A 13,106-nucleotide genomic window follows, 5' to 3' on the forward strand; every position below is an offset into this window, starting at 1 on the left:
CTTTGCTTCTATCTTAGTTATTGTGAATAATGCTTCAATAAACATGGGGTGCACATACCTCTTTGAAATAATCATTTTTTTTCCTTTGGACACAAACAGAAGTGTAATTGCTGGATCATATGGTAAATCTATATTTAATGTTTATAGAGACCTCTATACTGTTTTTCATAATGATCATGCAAGTTATACTCCTCTCAAGAGTGTACAAGCATTCTCTTTTTCTCTACACCCTCACCAACAAGTATCGTTCATCATTTTGGTAATAACTATTCTGACAGGTGTGAGGTGATATCTAATTGTGGTTTTAATTTGCATTTCCCTGATGATTAATGATATTAGGTACTTTTTCATATACCTGTTGGCCATTTATATGTCTTCTTTTGAGAAATGTCTCTTCAAGTTCTTAGCCCAGTTTTAAATCAGGTTTGCTATGAGCTGAATATGTGTGTACCCCTCAAATTCATGTGTTAAAATCCTAACCTCCAAGGGGATGGTATTAGCAGATGGGACCTTTAGGAGGTAATAAGGTCCTGAGAGTAAACCTCTTATGAATGAGATTCATGCCCTTAAAAAGAGCCCCCAGAGAACTTCATTATTCCTTCTGCCATGTGAGGACAAAAGGAAATGACAGCCCCACACCAGACACTGAATTTGTCAGAGTCTTGATCTTGTACTTCTCAGTCTCTGGAATGGTGAGAAGTACATTTCTGTTGTTTTTAAGCCACTTAATATATAGTATTTTGTTATAGAAGACTGAATGGACTGAGATGGGATTTATTTATTTATTTATTTATGCTATTGAGTTTTTTTAGTTCCTTACAGATTTTGGAAATTAATACTTTATCAGACACATGGTTTGCAAGTATGTTCTCTCTTTTCATGGGTTGACTTTTTACTCCGTTGACTTTTTTCCTTAGCTTTTTGATTTGATGAAACCTCATACCTATTTTTTATTTTGTTGCCTGTGTTTTTGGGATCATATCAAAAAAAGAAATAATCACTGCCAAGACTACTGTCAAAAGACCCTTCATTATGTTTTGTTCTGGTAGTGTTATGGTTTCAGATCTTAGTTTTTAAGTCTTTAATCCATGTTGAGTGGTTTTTATATATGGGGCAAGATAAGGCTCCAATTTCATTCTACTGCAATGTGGATCCCAGCACCACTGAGGCTATCTTTTCCACATGGTGTGTTCTTGACACACATATTGAAGAGTCATTGAGCATAATGCATAGATTCATTTCCAGGCTCTCTGTTCTGTTCCAGAAGACTATGTCTGTTTTAATTTTAGTACCATATTATTTGGATTACTGCAGCTATATTTTTAAATCAGGAAGTGTCATGCCTCCAGGTTTGATCATTGTTAAAAACTGTCCAAATGTAAAATTTAACAATAGTAGACATACTTTCTCACACCTGTAATCTCAGCACTTTGGGAGGCAGAGGAGGGTGGATTATGAGGTCAGAAGACTGTGACTCATCCTGGCAAACATGGTGAAACCCCATCTGTACTAAAATACAAAAAATTAGCTGGGCATGGTGGTGCACACCTGTAGTCCCAGCTACTTGGGAGGCTTAGGCAGAAGAATCACTTGAATCTGGGAAGCAGAGATTGCAGTGAGCCAAGATCCCATCACTGCACTCCAACCTGGAGACAGAGAAGGCGCTGTCTCAAAACAAACAAACAAACAAACAAACAAAAAACAAAAACAAAGAAATAAACAACAACAACAAAAAAAAACAGTATTTTCTTTTTTTAAAGTAAAAAAGATATTGAGGTTTGAGTTTTAGGTTTCTTAAAATTCATGTCATGCAAAATTATAAAAAGCTATGCAATTTTGAATTTCATTTTTAAAATGTGTTTATCACATTCTCAAATACCATGCAATGGTAGTGAATTTATCTCTCCAGAAAAACTATGGATTGTCACATCCTTAACAGAAGTTGGTAAACAGTTGTCTGAAGAGTCTGTCTCAGAAGCTGGAACTCTTATTCTAATCATAGTGTATCAACTTTGGATTTTCTGGGTCATGTTTTATAATGTTAATGAAAGACACGTGGCATGATTCTGCAGAGAAATATGTCAGTCAGATATTCTTAAAGTTTTTGGAAGCAAAGTCAAGCTAATCAGTCAAGAAATTAAAAAACGTTCAGGCCATGCAATCCCACCCTTGCGAATATATTTCACAAAACTAAAAAGACCAGTAAGTATTGGTGTATTGCATTGATTTCCTATTGCTGCCTTAACAAGTTACCAGAAATTTAGAAGCTTAAAGCAACACACATTTATTACCTTATAGTACTATTGATTGAAAGTCTCAAAGGGGTCTTACTCGGTTAAAATAAATAAATTTTGGCATGACCTACATACCCTTTTGGAGGCTCTAGGGAAGAATCAATTTCTCTACTTTTCCAAGTCTTATTCGCCTTTCAGATTCCCTGGCTTGTAACCTCATACCTGCTATTCAAAGCCAGCCACATTGCATCTATCTGTTTCTTTCTTCCATAGTCACATCTCCTTCGAACTCTTTCTATCTGCTCCTCTTTCTACTTTTAAGGATCCTTGTGATTACACTGGGCCCATGTGGCTAATTGAGCTGCTTAGCAACCTTAATTACATCTGCAAAATTATTTTGCCACAAAAGGTAACATATTCACAGGATCTAGGGATTATTGAAACTTTAATGTGGATATCTGCATACGTAAATATAAATAAATAAATAAATATATTCACACAGTGGAATGCAATAAGAAACAATAAAATCATGTCTTGTCAAGCCCATTACATTAAGTGAAACAACTCAGAAACATGAAGTCAAATACCACATGTTCTCACTTATAAGTAGAAGCTACAATGTGTACACATGGACATACAGTATATAATAATAGACCCTGGGGACTTGGAAGGGTGAAAGAGTAGGAGGGAGGTGGGTGATAAATTACTAAATAGGTGTAATGTACGTTACTCCAACGATGGTTACACTGAAAGCCCAGACTCACCACTATGGAATATATCCATGTAACAAAACAGCATTTTCCCCCCTTAAATTTATTTTTTAAAAGCTCTAGAAAACTTAGAGCAATGTCAATTTTCAATATAAGATTATGTGTGAATAATTTATAGTATGTTCACAATATGGAGCACTATGTAGCTTTTACAAATAATTAATTATAAATATAACATAAAGTGCATGGTTTTCCAAAAAGCATTATTGCATAAAATGAAAATAAGATGTATGGGGGTAATGTGAAAGCATACACATTTGTAAAAACATATATATATATATATATACACACACACACATATTTGTAATCAATAAACATTTATATATATATAAATCTTTCTCCTCTCATTATTATCTATTTATCCATCTGTCTATCTCTATGTATATGTACACAAACACACACAAAGTATCGTAAGTACAATGAAGACAATACTAGCTTGATGACGTGAGTTACCTGGTTATAGGGAGTGAGGCTTTGAGTAAGAGAAGGGCACACAGGGATTAAAAGGCAGAGAATGTAAGAAATGCAAGTTTCTCTCCCTAATATAGGAAATAGTATTAATTATATAATTACATAATTCTCTACAGTCATGTATTCAAAAATTTGTTTCTGATGGGAAATATGTCCTAGACGTATAGAATATTGAGAAGAGCAGTGTACTTGAAGAAAAATAATCATGGCCTTAATCTTTGTTTCTTCTACTTTATAGCCATGTAATACAAAGCAAGTTGTCATTCTCTTGTCGCAGATTACAATTGACAGAAAGTTCTTTGATATGCGTTGAAGGTGTCTATTTCCCATTCTCTTGAATCCAGGCTGGCAAGTGACCACTTTGACTAATAAAGCACAATGAAAGCCATACTCTACTCTGGATGAGCACTAGAACTTCTGCTGTGGCTTTTTTAGAAGGCAGCTTCCAAATGAGAAATGTTACCACCTGAGACCACCATGTAGTGAGAAGCCCAAGCTACATGGAAATGTTCTGAGAAATGAAGTGTCATGTGGTGGAAAAGAGGCAAAAAGCAGAATAAAGAGGTTACTTATATGTATATATTGGGAAAGTTTTTTAAGCTTTCTGTGCCTCAGTTCTTAAAACTATCAAACGAAAATAATAACAGTGCCTCCCTAGTATGGTTATTACAAGGGTTAAATTAGTTAATATCTACAACACTTAGAGTAGTATTTTACACATGTTAAGTCCTATATGTCTTATGCTACTATTTTTCCATCTGTAAAATGAATATTGACATTATAAATTTAAAAATTTTATTTAACCATTATTAATCACTACTCATTGATAGAGCAGTTACTATGTGTCCAACACACAGGGTCATCTAGTGCAGACAAAATAGTGAATAAGATGGGTCAAGACATTCCCTTACAGATTCTAATTTAATATGGTAAAGACAAGAAAATAAACTTGTATAATTAGATTTCTTTCTATTTAAGCCCTTTCTTCAGGAAGACTTTGCTAAGCAACCTATGCCAAAACATACATTAAATATTTTTCCTTTGGATTTCCAAATCACACAGAAATTACATCATCTTAGCACTTAATGCAATGTACTGCCAGAACTTAGTACATTACTATGTTGATAACTCCATCTCCAAATACGCTAATGAATTTACACTTACGTCCTAGGGCAAAGAAGCAAGGGATGGGTGACTTAGGCTTTCTGTTTAAACTTCAGAGTGAACTCCTCTCTTTTTCCCTTGGCTCAGTTGTCCTTGGAACCAGCTTCAGCTGCCATTTCTTGACATCATGGTAATTTTAATTCAAAAGCCAAGGTCAAGAGACAGACATGCCCCATCTCACTCCAGTGCTTTCCCTTCTGCCTAGATTCCTCAAGTACCAGAAGCAATAAAATCTGGTCATGAAAGTAAAAAGTCAAGAAACAACAGATGTTGGCAAGATTGCAGAGAAAAGACAATACTTACACACTGAGTATAGCCTCTATGAAAAATACTGTAGTGATTTCTCAAAGAGTTAAAAGTAGAAATATCATTCAATCCAGCAACCCCACTATTAGGTATCTACCAAATGAAAAAGAAGTCATTGTTTTTAAAAAGACACCTGCATGCGTATGTTTATTACAGCACTATTCACAATAGCAAAGTTATGAAATCAACAAAAGTCTCCAAACACACATGATTGGATAAAAATATATGGTATCTATACACCATGGAATAATAACGTTTTTAAATCACTGTTTATTATAATCCTGAGTAGCTGGGATTACAGGCACCCACCAGAAAGCCCAGCTAATTTTTGTATTTTTAGTACAGATGGAGTTTTGCCATATGGGCCAGGCTAGTCTCAAACTCCTGACCTCATGTGATCCACTCACCTCAGCCTCCCAAATTGAAAAATTTTTAATAGTTAAAATTTAATAGTTATTTTACATCTGCTATCCACTACAGCACGCTGATATAATTAAATATTTTATTATTTTTACTTGGCTGTCCAAAGGAATGGTTCTCAGCATTTAGAAACAGCAAGTCCCAGTTTTATTTTATCACTGTTTATTGTTCCATGGTGTATAGATACCACATTTTCTATATCAATCATCTGTAGATGAATACTATGGTTGATTTCATGACTTTGCTATTTTGTATAGTGCTGTAATAAACATACACATACAAGTGTCTTTTTGAAATAATGACAAGATGAAATCCTGTCTCTTGCAGCAACACAGATGGAGCTACAGGCCATTATCATAAGTAAAATAACTCAGAAACAGAAAATCAAACATTGCAGTAGAATTATTAAGTAGAAGCTAAACAACAGGTACACATGGGTAGTACAGAGGGAAATAATAGATACTTGGGATACCAAAAGTTGGGGACATGGGAGGGAGATGAGGATTGAAAAGTACCTATTGGGTACAATTATTATTATTCAGGTAATGGCTTCACTAGGAGCTCAAACCCTTCCCCTGCATAATGTATCCATGTAACAAACCTGAACATGCACTCTTTGAATTTATAGACATTAAAAAATAAATATTAAGGGTTTTGACTCATTTTGCATAATAGGTACAGCTGGTATCCAAATCTCCTGTTTCCCAGATAGATGTCACCATGATGTAAAAATTAAACAATTAAATTTATCAAAAATTTCAAGCTGCCAATCACATATTTGAGCTTCTCACCTTCCCCAGAGAATCTCAGTTCAACTTCCTGAAATGAGAATTTATGTTTGACAACTTCTTATCACTTTTTTATTCTCCACCTCCATGTCTGTACCATTTTTGTTTACTTTAGTCACCTTCTTTCCCTTGGGTGCTTCTGGAGAAGGATTTTACATCATTCTTTGGCAAGGCTAAAATGATCACTTGTAATTTTTATTCATTATATTTTCCCACTCAGAGAACATTTATCTATGCTTTTAATCTATCTTGCTATTTCTTGGAATTTTTCCACGTGTTTTTTTGAGACGGAGTTTCGCTCTTTTTACCCAGGCTGGGGTGCAATGGCGCGATCTCGGCTCACCGCAACCTCCGCCTCCTGGGTTCAGGCAATTCTCCTGCCTCAACCTTCTGAGTAGCTAGGATTACAGGCACGCGCCACCATGCCCAGCTAATTTTTTGTATTTTTAGTAGAGACGGGGTTTCACCGTGTTGACCAGGATGGTCTCGATTTCTTGACCTCGTGATCCACCCGCCTCGGCCTCCCAAAGTGCTGGGATTACAGGCTTGAGCCACCGCGCCCGGCCCTATCTTGCTATTTCTCTCTCTACTATCTTATAAATTTTAGCTCCAAATACGTTTATGTCTTCCTAGTTCTAAAAACCTTTCATTAAGATAACTTATCTTTAAACTCTGACAGAACTTGAAAGCCTGCAATTTCTACATCATCAACTTCAATTCCTAAGCCCACCACGATATGACTTCTGTACTCATAAGTATACTAAATAGATATTGATTAAAGCAACCAATACACATTTTCACGTCAAACCTAATGGTCTTTACTATTACGAAATCAAACATTTTGTTCTGTGAAGACAACGATTCTTTTTCTCCTTTTCTTATTGAACTATGTTCACTATTACTGTTCTATTTCATTGGGAATTCTGGAAATATACATTTTTATGTATTTCTATCTATAATCCCTCTGCTTTATTAAGCTTCCTCACCATCCAGGTTACAGCTTATGTTCACAATTGTGATGTCACTCACCAAATTCTCAATTTCCTTGTGCCTTGCTTTTTCATTATCCAGTCTGTGATTGTATTGACATAGCCAAGGGCAGCTGGGAAAATTTCCCATATAAGGGTAAACTGTTATCAGTATGCATTTATGATTCACAATCTAAAATAGACCCTTATCCCTGAATATCTGAATCATTTTTATCTCTTTTCAAATGCAGTATTGCCATTATACAACATCAGAACAAAACTCCTTAACAATGCAACTAACTTCCCAATCTATCTCCTTCTACATCAGTGTTTTATTACTTTCCTTTTATAATAGTAAAGAAAATGCTGCTTCCCTCTCTATCCCTAATTTTCTTCACTTTCATTCTCAATAAAATTGAATAATCAATTATTATTTCATTATTCTCTATATTCAATCTCTTTTTAATGGAATCTCTAAATCCTTTCCAAAAACATTTGATAATTTTTAAGTCCTTCTTATCTCTAAAAAAAGGAAAGAAGAAGGTCATTACATCACATATTTCACTTCAGCTACTGCTCAGTTTCTCTGCAGACTTTCAGAGCCAACTACACAAAATAGAATCAATAGTCAGTGAAGCCCTTCTCCTTCTACAAACAATCCTCAACTCATTCAAAACCGCCATCCTCGTATGGAACACATCTTTTCCTGTGGTCTACCGTGAATCTGTTTTCTTCATCTCATTCTGTAATTTAGTCTTATCTCATTTGAACTCTTAGCAATATTTGACAATGTTGAGCCCCTGCTTCTTTCTGAAACATGATCTTTCCTTAGTTTCCATGACTACACTCTCACTGGAATTTCTCCCACCCATTTGACAGATCTATTTAAATCTCATCATTTATTCTGACATTAAACGTTGGGGATATCACAACAGGAAGTCCCAGGTCCTTATGTCTCTATACGCCCTCTCATTAATTCTATTTTCTCACTTATATAACCAGTCCCAATGTTGTATATGCACCAATGACATCCAGATTTATATCTCCAACTTTCAACTCTTTTCTAAAGTTCTTGAAAAATATGCCCAACTCACTACTTGATATTTTTATCTAGATGTTCCAAATAAAACAGTAAATCAAACATGTATCAAACAACCTCATATTGCTTATCCAACAGAATTCTCTCTTTTTATCTGTCTCAGCAAATGACATATCAAAGACCCAGTTATTTAAAAAAGAAAACTAAAAATTATCATGGTTTCCATAATGCTGAGTTTTTATATTAAATTTATCAAAAGTCATATCTATTTTATTTCCAAATATCTCCCAAGCTCAAGTAGTCTTTTTCTATTTCTAGTATCTTAATGTAATTAAACATCTCTCACCTAGAATATTTCAATTCCTTTCTATCCATCATTCATTTCTCTAACCAGCTCCTTCAATATAGACTCAAGTCACAAGGAAAGCAGTCTTTTCAGAATTCCAGTTTGATATTATCAAAATAATTCTGACTTGAAGACTTCAATTTTGTTTCAGATGAATATCAAAATACTTAACACAAACGTCAATGCTCTGTGACAAGGCTGCTGGTTACAAATACGAAGCTTATTCTCAGGTACACCTTTCCATTTTGGTCCAATAGACTGTTTCCAGTTTCTTAAAGGAACTAAGCTTTCTGCTACCACCAAGCTTTGCACATGTTGTTTTGGTCTGAAATAAAAATTCCTCCTTTTTCCATCTATACAGCTCTTTCTCATCTATGCAATTTCAGCTCAATAATTTACTTCTTGAGGATCTTTGTCCTGAAATCCTAAACTAGAAATAATTTAGTGTTATGTATTTTCATAGCAGTATATATTTTTTCTCCATAAAGTTTTATAAAATAATTTATCTGTATTTGTATTTATAACTTTATTGAAAATCATAATTCAGAACCCTGTCTTTTGTGCTCAACATTAAAAACCTAGTACCTGCTATAGTGTCCGGCAGGTTCTAGTTAGAGAATAAATAATTTTTGTACAATTTAATTTAGTAGCAAAACATAAATATCTAAGTTTCTGATTTATAGGGATAATGTTCATAATACATAAGATAAATTGATTAGTATGCTTTAAAATGTATGATTTGCAACAGAGATGATAAATGATAGAGAATTACTGCCATTGTGTCTAGAACATTCCTGCTAAACTTAATTAATATCTATTATTCCACCTCAGTATTATTCAAAATAATAAACACACAAGATACAAAATTAAAATAAATTTTAAAAAAAGAACTTGCAATTTTTTTTGTTTGAGATGGTGTCTCACTCTCTCACCTAGGCTGGAGTTCAGTGGTGCCATTTCATCTCACTGCAAACTTTGCCTCCCAGGTTCAAGCGATTCTCCTGCCTCAGCCTCTGGAGTAGCTGGGATTACAGTCACCCATCACCAGGCCCTGCTAAATTTTTTATTACTAGTAGAGATGGGGTTTCACCATTTTGGCCAGGCTGCTGTCAAACTCCTGACCTCACATGATCCACTCACCTCGGGCTTCCAAATAGAAAAATTTTTAATAGTTATTTTATATCTGCTATCCACTACAATACACTGATAGAATTAAATATTTCATTTTCTTATTGTCTGTCAAAAAGGGTTGTTCTGAGCATGTAGGAGATTCTCTCCAGTTTTTGCATAGAGTTCTCTCATCTTTAAGTCTAGCAATATCATATCCAATTCTTAAATCCTTCTTATGGTTGAATCTTTCCAGTTTTCTCCCCCTGCTGCCTCTTGAAGAACATTCTGCTTATAAAGGGCTCATGTGATTACCTTAGGTTTACAAAGATAATCTGTCAAACCAAAAACTTAGTAACATTAATTATATTGGAAAAATCCCTTTACAGTAGTACTTTCTTTAATGTTTTAATAACCAAAAGCCAGGGATCTTAGGTGACCATCTTGGAGTTCTGCTTACCACAAATATTATACCTATTATTTCAATTTTATTTTTAGTTTAAGTTAATGGACATGTGAGCACAGAAATCTGTGCCTGGGAAACAATGTTGAATTGATCAGAATGTAAAGTAGACATAGGTATTCCTAATATGTAAACCTAAATAACTTAATGATTTTTCTTCACTGAATTCCTTAGAAGAATTCATTTTCTGAATAAAATAATTACTTATGCTATGAAAATATTTTAAATACATTAATGCCATTAAGTACCATGCATCTTAGAGAATAAATTGATCATTGTTCATAATCAAGGTTATCCAAAGCTCTGAATAGTTAGAATCAATGAATGAATATTTTTTGGGCTTCATGTATTTTCTAAATGTGAACTCGCAACTTTAAGAGAAGAAAATGAAAATATTGATTAAATAATTTTGGCAAAATTTCAGAATTTATTATTTAGTACTGACATCTTTTTAAACATCTTAGTTGTTGGATTCATGCTATATTGCAATATAGCATGTGAAGCTTGGATTTCACCAGGAAAGTTACATAAGAATTCATGTAATACTAGCAAACTCAATTCAACAGCGCATTAAAAAGATCTGTGTCATGTCAAGAGGGATTTACTCCAGGGATGCAAGGATAGTTTCACATACACAAATCTATAAATGTGATATACTGCATTAACAGAATACTGGATATCAATGTGCAAAAAATGTAGTTGGATGCATGTCTCACACCATATAAAAAAATCAAGTCAAAATGAATTAAAGATTTACTTAAAAGACTTAAGTATAACCCTGCTACAACAAGCTCTCTCCTCACACCTGTCAGAATGGCTATTATCAAACAAATGAAAGATAACACGTCAGGGAGGACATGGAGAAAAAACCCACTTTTGGAGTGGTTGTAAACTAGCACAACCATTATGAAAAACTTAAATAGAATTTTCTTTAAAAAACTTAATTAGGTATCATTTTTCTACTCAGACCCTATATTTAGGTAAAAATCTAAAGGATTCGAAATCATCATTTCAAAAAGATATCTACACTTCCATATTTATTGCAACATTATTTACCATAGCCAATATATGAAACCAACCTATGTGTTTATGAATGGATAAAGAAATTCTGTATAAATGTACACAATAAATACTATTCTGTCTTAATTAAAAGGAAAATTCTGTCATTCGAGAGCAACATGGATGAACCTGGAGGACATAATGCTAAGTGAAAGGCAGCACATAAAGACAATCCAGGCCCACAAAGACAATTATTGCATGTTCTCACTTACAAGTGGAATCTAAAGCAATTAAACTCATAGAAGCAGAGAGTATAATTATGGTTACCAGAGGCTGGGACTGGGGGGAATCAGGAGACATTGGTCAAAGAGTACGATGCTTTAGTTAGGAAGAATAAGTGATGAGCATTTGAGGTGATGGATATGTTAATAAGCTTGATTCATTAATTCCACATTGTATACATATAATAGCATGGCATTGTACCCCATACATATATACAATGATAGTTGACAATATTCCAAAAGAAATAATTCTTGTAAATTATAAAATAATAAATTATGAAACCATTTCTTATATATTACATGGTTCAAGTTTGACAAAAATACCTATGTTCTTCATGTGGCTTGTTTGACCATGTTTTGTATATGAGTATTGAATAAAGAAATAGAGTTATTGTAATTTTTTTTTTTTTTTTGAGACAGAGTTTCACTCTTGTTGCCCAGGCTGGAGTGCAATGGCGCAATTTCAGCTCACTACAGCCTCTGCCTCCTGGGTTCAATAATTCTCCTGCCTCAGGCTCCCTAATACCTGGGATTACAGGCATGCATCACCACACCCAGCTAATTTTTGTATTTTTAGTACATGTGGTTTTACCATGTTGGTCAAGCTGGTCTTGAACTCTGACCGCAGGTAATCTACTCCCTTGACCTCCTAAAGTGCTGGGATTACAGGCATGAGCCATCTTGCCTGACCGTGGAGTAACTATAATTTTAACAAAGATACTTAACTTTGCATTTTAAAGAAAGAAGATACATCTATTCAAAATGACAGATCTAAAATGACCTTTAAAAATGACATTTTTGGATTCTGGGATTTATAGAGATGATAGTGGAATGACATCCTATTGGTAACAAGGTTTTGGAGGGAAATATCAGTGTAGACTCTGCTGTACATTTAATTATCAGATCAAGATGAGGTGAAATTAAGGAATGTAGGCACATACAAATGCTAAACAAGATTTCTGTTGACTATAGGTAAATACTTCAGCTTTGTTACAATATTATTAAAGATACAGAATCATAAACTCATGAGAACATATTTACTTGAAATTGCTTTTACATATTTTTAACTAAATATAGATATTTAAAGATATATTTCTTTCCATAATTAAAATAATACCCAAATATGGTTCAGTGTTATGGATTTGGCTGTGAAACGCACTCACTGTTTCAACTCCCAGATTATGATTAAGCAGAATCTGAGCAGATAAGCTGCTCTCGGGAATTAAATTGCATATGTTCAACTATAAATTCTGCTACTTAAAAACCATATAACACTGAGAAAAATATATAACATCTTTTCCTCCTTTGACAGGTGGTATGAGAGTTGAAGCATAAGTTAATACAAATGCTTACAACAGTGACTGACACAGAGCAGGCACTCAAAATGTGGAGAATATTTCTACTATAACTTATTCAGTGGCAATAGAAAACTCATTACATCTCTCTGAGAAACATATTTTAGTTTTGTTTTGCTTTCTGATTTAAAACTTTACCCAAGAGTGAGCTATGTACTCTGGTTAGAATATATAAATTCACAAATAAGAAGCAAAAGAGAGAAAAAAAAAACTGTCACACTCTCCATAAAAAATAATAAAAAATGGAATAAAATCTTTGAAACTAAACAGATAGCAGAGATTATAAATCCATATACATAAAACTCAAGGACCTGTAGCTGCTATTTTCACTGGCAAAGCAAGAAGAAGGCAAATCTGCTATAGACATGGATAAGGGGAAAGAAAATGAACATAAC

The 13,106-nt window shown here is 34.0% G+C and overlaps 1 long non-coding RNA gene across 1 annotated transcript; it reads left to right on the plus strand.

Annotated features, from left to right (window-relative positions):
- The first annotated feature begins 339 nt into the window (after positions 1-339).
- LOC116551195 lies at positions 340-8,985 on the plus strand. The gene is made up of 3 exons (XR_004268762.1): positions 340-423; positions 3,101-3,105; positions 8,973-8,985. It is a non-coding gene; the product is annotated as an uncharacterized LOC116551195 (long non-coding RNA).
- The last annotated feature ends 4,121 nt before the right edge of the window (positions 8,986-13,106 follow it).

The sequence above is a fragment of the Sapajus apella genome, unplaced genomic scaffold (genome assembly GCF_009761245.1).
Source record: "Sapajus apella isolate SASKATOON/1434 unplaced genomic scaffold, GSC_monkey_1.0 scaffold9, whole genome shotgun sequence".
NCBI classification, from domain to species: domain Eukaryota; kingdom Metazoa; phylum Chordata; class Mammalia; order Primates; family Cebidae; genus Sapajus; species Sapajus apella.